Here is an 8683-nt window from a genome sequence, read left to right as displayed (position 1 = left end):
ACTCTTTCCACACTGTTGGCATGTGTAAGGCTTCTCTCCAGTGTGAACTCTTATGTGCCTTTTAAGGTTTGCTTGTAGTTTGAAACTCTTTCCACACTGTTTGCATGTGTAAGGCTTCTCTTCAGTGTGAATTACCATGTGCCTTTTGAGGTGTCTTTGTTGTTTGAAACTCTTTCCACACTGTTTGCATGAGTAAGGCTTCTCTTCAGTGTGAATTCTCATGTGCCTCTTAAGGTATTCTTGTAGTTTGAAACTCTTTTCACACTGACAGCAAGTGAAAATACTCATAGTTCCTGTCTTTTGAGCTCTTCTTTGTGTAGAAGTCTTTTTAGACTCTAAGGAACAAAAAGATTTTTCTGCAGGTACGAAATCATGAAGATTCTCAAACTGATCTTTCTCTTCAGGTTCATTCAGTACTTCCCTCTCCTCTTTCAGCGCTGTAAGGTCTAAGGTGGAAAAACAAAGAGATAAAAGTTAGCCCCAGTTTAATGCAACAAAGCAATTAACATGTAGATATGTAATGCATGTATGCTAGATCCTATACCAGGGTGTCCAACCTGATCTAAGGAAGGCTGGTACCCTACAGAGATTAAGTTGGCCACTCAACCACCAGATGAAATATTCATCACAATAATTCCTTCTGAGGTTATATTAAGGGGGCAATTATGTTAGCCAATCATAAAAGCTGGCTTTTACACTTGAGCTTTTGAATGGAAAACACCACAAGTGACTGTCAGAGGATGAGAAATGGTGAAAAACGGCCATTAATCTCTCAAAAAAATCTTATTTAAATAAAATTAAATCACGCAATTTTAAAAATTTCAGTCAAAAACATTAGTAATATTATAATTACACCTCTGGAAACATGATATAAAAAATACTAAAATTAAACTTCCTTTAAAAGAAAACAAGCAATATTTTTGCACCAATTGAAAGTCAAGTAACGTGCCAACTGCCAAGTATGGTGAATTGTGCTCTGCATTTAATCCATCAAAGTGCACACACACAACAGAATCAATGTGATCCATAATTGACATTAAGAACTGCTTTAAGAATAAGCGTGCATATCAAATTCTCTTGACTCACTGAACCTGGGTCAAATTAGTGAGATTCTATTAACTTAAATGGTCATTTATGGTATAACTTTAACCCTAATTGATTTGTTAAATTATTTCAGGTCTCGTTTTGGACTTTAATGTTTTCTGACCATCTTTTTTGAAACAGCCCCAGAGCTCGACATTAAGCCTTGATATGTGCTCCTTGATATGTGTCTAACTTTTAGGCATGGTCCACACTAATACGTTTCCATTTGAAGGCCTCTGTTTTGGCCTTCCATCCATCCAGATAGCATTTATGTTAAGGAAAACTGAGCTTTCTGAAACAGTGGATAATTGAAAAAGTTGCCCTTTTTAGCGTTGTTGTCACACCTTTGGACTTTATGTTTTGGTTTTTCCCATTGCCCATATTTGGTTCTTCCTGCATCATTTCCCATCACCTGTCATTCTAATTAGCACCCCTTTGTAAGTTTGTTTGATTTCTGAGTTTCTCTGTCCGGCTTCAACGATACCTACAGTTTCCGTGTATGTCCCAATCATCCTGTCTGTCTGTTACCCAGCCTGAGGATTTTATTAAAGACTTTGCACATTCATATTGCACATTCCTACACACATTATAGCAGATAGCCGGACCAAAACAGTTATTGCCGTGTTTTCCCTCTTTTTTGTTTCTCACTTTTCCTCTGTCTTTTTCCCCCTACATGGATTCCCTCCTTTGTCCAGAATTCCTCCTCATGCTGAAACATGGAAGAGATCGCTCGGGGGCTACACAAGACTGTTCCAGATGCTGGCTAACACCACCAGCTACCCAATGACGCACTCTGTGCATTCTATGAGGCAAACTTAAAAATGGTGTACAGACCGCCGTCGTACGAGGACGGCCCCTGAGCGAATGTGTAGAGTGTACACTGGTGAGAAACAGATTCTCATTCAACGACTGTTTCCTGGACAAACTCACTAGTGCCACTCCGAACCCAGAGCCCAGTCACCACCCCCACACACGTGGGACACAAGCCCGAGCCCATTGCATCAGAGCCATCGCCTACAGGAACGACAGCGTGGAAGATCGCCACGGAGCCAGAGCCAAGCTTGTTTGACCAGGTACGTGAGCCGGCCACTTTGCCCGGGACAACAAATGTTTCAGTAGGACGTGAGGACAGCACCGCCCACTGCACCGCCACTGAGGGTGAGCTAAAACTGGACCTGGGACAGCTAGTGATGGAACAAGGTTTGATTTATTTCACTGAGGATATAGACATTGAACTTCCTGTGTTCCCTTAACTGTCAGCCTACATGGATTTCCCGCGTGCATGGATTTCATCGCTCCGTCCCACCGGCTCAGTTGGGCTCCTCCCTCCCTCTTGAGCCACCTTGGTCCTCTGTCGTACCGGCTTAAAGTTTAGCTTGTTCTCAATCATTCCCATCACCTTGTAACTAGCACCCCTTTGTAAGTTTGTTTGATTTCTGAGTTTCTCTGTACGGCTTCAACGTTACCTACTGTGTGCGTGTATGTTCCAGTCATCCTGCCTTTCTGTTACCCTGCCTGAGGGTTTTATTAAAGGTGCCACAGGATGCATTGAAACAATATTTTAAATTGTTCTCTGATATCTACATAGAAGGAATATGGCATCGGAAAGGGCAAAAAAAACTACAGAAATGTTTTTACAAGTCCATTTACAACCCTAGAATTTTCCCTAGAACGAAATGCTCTGTTATTGCCTTATTTGGAAGGTTCCTGCATAATAATGAAGAAGCTCTGCTCTGATTGGCTGTTTTGAGTTGCTCGCTCTCACACAGCTGTGAAACACATGGAGGAAATATATATTTAATTACTGCTGCTTTATTTATTCAACTCTAGCTGCTTTTATGCAGTTTGTTGAATCTGCCGTTTTGAATGTGCGACATTTTAATCTCATAACTGTGATCACATGTGCTCTGTGTAAAGTTTTAATGCAGCAAAGTAGACTTACCACGCAGGTTTTGATGCTTCAGTGATGCTTAGGATCTGTTAATCATTTGCCATCAGTGCACTCATCTCTCCGTTTGTAAGTAAAACCTTATTTTACCGACGTTACTTATGATTGGGCGATGCAAACATTGGGGGCGTACCTATTAGCGATCGGGACTATTGCGTAATAGTCGGTGTTTTGTTGGAATTGACCAATTTTTCTGAGGTCTTTTGCAAACAGCAGAATTATATAAAGAGAAGGAAATGGTGGTGTTTGAGACTCATGGTATGTCATGTCCATACACTGAACTATTATTATTCAACTATACCAAGCTAAACACAGTTTTCCATTCTATGGCACCTTTAAAGACTTTGCATTTACTCCTACGTTGCTTTGCGCATTCCTACACGCTTTGTGACAGCTGTTCAGTGCACTGTAAAAAAGTAGGTATTGTGACGCATGTTTAGTCATGTAATCCATATTAAACCTACAGAAATCTGTTTTTATGTCAGTATTGCGCTATTTGCAGTATATGTGCTATTCACGTTTTACATTGTTTCCAAAGATGTGTAATTTTGTACACTCTTCATATCACAGTCCGGAAAAAGTGACAGAAATTTTACTTGTGATTGCCATTTGTGACAAAAAACCAGGGCAGTTGCATCTGAAATAGACATATAATGGTGATTGAGAGTGAGGTGAATGGTGAAATATTTCGGTCTCTGAATAACGCAAGATCACACTGAGAGGGCAAGATTCATCATGGCAGCATGTAGTCACAGAGAGAGCTGAACTCACTGTACTATCTGTATTAACTCTACAAACTGTAGCAATACTGTGGATTATTATTACCTACTGACAACTATAAGAACAAACTACCTGTACACTGGAAAAATTAATTTACAGAGGCATACATTGATCAACACTAAAACCTGTGGAGCCTGCCCTGTCCCCATTCTGGCAGACGGGCGTTCGAATCTTCAACCATCTCGACAACTGGCTTCTCACAGTAGCTCACTCACGAGATCTGTTGTGTGAACAGAGGGACCTGGTGCTTCGGCACCTCAGCTATCTGGACCTTCAGGTCTACCGAGGGAAGAGCAAACTATGAAGAGGATCTCTTTTCTCGATATGGAGCTGGGCTCGGTCAACATGACAGCCCGCCACACCAACAGGTGTACGCAGTCAGTGCTGTAGCATCTGGAACTATCCAGACACAAGACAGCAGTCCCTCTAAAAAAGAGGCTCCTGGGGCACGTGACAGCTACAGCCGCAATAACGCCGCAGGGCTTGCTTCACATGAAACCGCTTCAGCACGATCGAGTCCCGAGACGGGCATGGCATCGTGGCACACTCTGGACTGGCGTTTTACCGCAGTGTTGCCGCCTATTCAACCCGTGGTCCACCACAGGTTGGAGTGCCGTGTACAATGGGAAAGCAGCATCGGGCTCCTGGATAGGACCTTGGTTACAGTGGCATATAGATTGCCTCGAGTTGTTGCCTGTGCTTCTAGCCCTTCGTTGCTACACGACGTTGCGCCAGAAACACGTGCTTGTTTGCATTGGCAGCACTGCGACCAGCGCTCACCGCTTCCGTCGCAAGTCACAACTTGCCGGCCATCTGCTCCTATGGAGTCAGACGTGGCTGAAACTGCTACGTGCCATTCACATAGATCTAGAAGAACTCAACCGTGCAGCCGATAAGGTCTCACGGCAGTCCACCCACCCTGGAGAGTGGCGACTCCACCCCGAGACAGCCCAGACGATTTGGAGCCATTACGGCAAGACCCAGATAAATCTGTTTGCCTCCTGCAAATCCACCCACTGCCAATTGCTTCACTCCCTCAACGAGGCTCCCCTCGACAGGGACACACTGGCACACAGCTGGCCTCCGGGACACAAGTACGCCTTTTTTTCCCAGTGAGCCTCCTTGCACAGACCCTGTGCAAGATCAGGGAGGATGAGGATTCCATGGCCTGTACCCATATGTAACGTCAAAGTGATTCGACTGAAGGGGAACAACTAGATGTCTAGATTACCCCCCTGCCACGTCCCTGGTGTCACGCTGACGCCGACTCGATCCGGCTCCTCAGCGAAAACCTGAATGAGTGGTGCGTGCCGTCTTCTTATATACCGTATGTACGGTGGAATGGCTTGGCCTGCAAATACCGCTCGCCAATGTTCATTGGCCTTTTGGCTCAGAGATGATTGGTCTCTCAAGTGAGTTCCGTAACCTAGACGTTACTGATTACACAACATGATAAAATTTAAGAACTTTGGTCAAGACTGGAATTTGCATACAACCAAACTGAAAAACTAGAACAATCCAGTAACTGCCTTATTGGACAACTGGCAAAGCACTCAGCAAAAAGGTGGATCCAGTCATAAAAGAAAACAACATAATGACAGAAACCATCCGGGATATTCAATCCAAAAGTATGCGTGATAACCTGAACACCCTTGTAGTTAAACATGGAGGTGGAAACATGCTTTGGGAGTGTTTTTCTGCTAAGGGGAATGGACAACTACACCGCTTCAAAGGGATGATGGATAGGGACATGTACCATTAAATATTGGGTGAGAAAAATTTAAAATGGATTATGGATGGGTATTCCAGCATGACAATGACCCAAAACACACGGCGAAGGTAACAAAGGAAAGATTTGAAAAAGAAACACATTAAAGTTAGGGCAATGTGCATTTTGTCAGTAAAGCTGTTCTGTTATGCAGCTCATTAAAATGCATATCAATGTATAATAGGGGTGGCACAGTTCACAAAACCCACGGTTCTGTTTTAGGGTCAAGGTTTTCGGTTCTGTACGGTTCTTGTTGTTATTTTTTTCTTTTAATCTTTAACACTCCAGAAATGTACTTCAGCATATGATATACAGCTTAAAAAATCCACAATTTAGGATACAGTATTAAAAAAGTTATATCATGTAATCACGCATAAACTGAATTTGACTTGACTTGACTTTAAGCACATTATTGGGACCATCTCTGAGGAAAGCTAGTAGAGATTTTGATACAGCAAGAGAGAAGACATTGATGACATGCTTTTCATTTATTTGGCAATAACAAGAGAATAGGTATTACTATCTCTACAGGACTTTGTGCCTTTTTTGCACATAAAGATTGAACTGAAGTATTAATTTGCATTTATCAAAGAGCCAACTTCAGTGTAGCTCTTATCTTTTAAAAGAAAAAGAGAGGAACTCTTTAAGCTCTGTCTCGGAATTCGGAAAAGTTGCGATGTTTTTATCTCGATGCGGTGCAGATGCACCTGGAAAAAAAACCGAACGCGTCGCTTCCATTATGAGCTCGCATACCGACCCTTCTAAACGTTTCCTTCAGAGATACAGTGATATAAAACATTGATTTTGAAACATAGTGCTCATGTTTGTTCAACAGTCAAACCTTTTGGAAAATCTATTTGTGGCGGTCAGTTTTGATATTGTGGTGAGTCGGCACAAATAAATCAATGTATGGGAAACACCACAGAACAACAACCTGAGCCCAACTTAAGCCAACTCATCACCTAAGCCTTAAAGAATTAAATTATTCCTCACTTTCCTCCGTATTACCTTAAAAAAAAACTTTATATATAAACAAGATATAAAGGTGTACAACTTATACATTACAATCTTACGCCGGTTTCACACCGCAAGCGTGAGCAGAGCGTGAGCTTCACGTCAGCATAACTACAGCGTTACTGCAGCTGCAGACTCGCAAGAGTATTCACACTGGAAGCGTTTGTAGAGCGTGCATGCAGCTGCTCCAAAGCATTTAGTAATCAGCTTTTTTCTATGAAACTGATTACAGGTAAATTTGAAATTGATAATGAAACTGCAGAAACAGCTTCAACCCAATAATTATTGGTGGGATCATAAAGCATATAGGGGAGCGCGGGCCACAAAATGAGCATTTTGGCTTGTTTATATGTCTTATGTTCTATGAGAACTGTTTGTGGAGTGTTTTTCTGAATGTTTCATCTATTTGCGAACATTATTTTGAACTATACTGTACAGCTGTGTGTTGCGATTAGGGTCGTAACGCGCATGGTTGCGATGTGTTCATAGTCAAACTCAAAAATAGTTTTTTTTAAATTATATATATATATATAATGATAAAACTATTTTTGAGATATATATTAATATATATTAATATATTAATATTTGAGAAAGTAAATAATTTTATTTTATTGACCAAATATTTAAGCTTGTCGTGTATATTTTTTTTCATTCGATCAGATAACATTTTAAAGGAACCGTATGTAGGATTGTGGCCAAAACTGGTACTGCAATCCCTTTCAAAATACTGTAGAACGATGTATCCCCTCCCGCTCTCCCCCTGACTCGAGGTTGCCAGCTAAGCTGCAGGAGTAGGCTGCTAAGAGGTTCCAACGGCAAGTGATGAGTCCTACACAGTAATTTGTTTTTCTTCTGTTAATTATGCTTATGCTTCACAAGAGATGTTTTGTGAAGTAATTATGTATCGCAGAAATTTACAGATGGCAATTAGCCAAATATTTCGTAAAGATGTAGGCTACTGTAATACCACATTTCAGTCGGAACATAGGTTGTTTTCATACCCTGCTAGTGGTGCGATATAAAGCTTTTTATGAACGCATTTAGCACGGCCGACCGCGGGAAATCCACTGTGTACGGAAGCAAAGTTAGCCAAACATAGATGAATCTAACCTGTCCAGGAGAAAACTACCAACGATGGCGTCTGTCTTCAAATTCTTCTCCGTTTTCAGCCGTCTCCGTCTTTCAAAGGCATCTCCTATACAAATCCTTGTTTTATTTCGGACTTTGTCACGACGTATTTCGGATTCATAATGAGGTCTTTTTCGTTTCGTAACGTTATACATGTTTTATCCGACACGCTCGTATAGCCGCAGCTGTAACAGAGCTGGCAACCCGGATCAAGAAACTCTACTGATCTCGTGGTTGGTAGATAGCTGGAGGGTGGAGCCTCAGACCAAAACACAAAATGACAACAATAACATCAGTTGTGGGCTGCAACTCTCACTTTTAAATGACAATATCCTGGCCGGACCACTGTTGTCAGTGGTATAAGTATTTGAAATGAACATGAGTTCTTAATGTCTAGTGACATTTCAGGGCCATTTTATGATTAACTGACATAAATTTCTTACATACAGTTCCTTTAAGCTGTTATTTGGTGATGTTACAACGTGCTCCTCACGTGTTACATTGTATCCCACCAGCTTGGCATGTTGTCACACTTACCTTCCCTTCTTTTGAGGTAAATAACAAAAAATACGTATACACTGTAATTATGAAACAAAGCGACATATTTGTACTAGACAAACAAAAGTGTTATGTTGTGCTCCCCTAATCATAAAGCTGCACATGAATGAGGTAAAATATGGGTAGCGCTAGAGCCTACATATGTGTATAATTTTTATTTATTTTTTTACATTTTTTATTTATTATTATTATTATATTTTAATATTGTATTTTACCTTTATTTATATAGTACTTTATACAATCCAAGACTCAATCAAAGCAGCTTTTTCTCGATGCAAAATAAATAAATAAATAATAATCTGCCGTAAAACATTTAGTAAGTTTCTGGCTTTTTTTTAATACACCATGCTTGCCTTGCACCCAAACTAAATAATTGAAACACATTTATATCTTCTGTTGCCTAG

Source organism: Garra rufa, unplaced genomic scaffold, assembly GCF_049309525.1.
Source record: "Garra rufa unplaced genomic scaffold, GarRuf1.0 hap1_unplaced_007, whole genome shotgun sequence".
Classification (NCBI taxonomy): domain Eukaryota; kingdom Metazoa; phylum Chordata; class Actinopteri; order Cypriniformes; family Cyprinidae; genus Garra; species Garra rufa.
The sequence above is the reverse complement of the archived record's forward strand: the minus strand, read 5'-3'. Positions refer to the sequence as shown.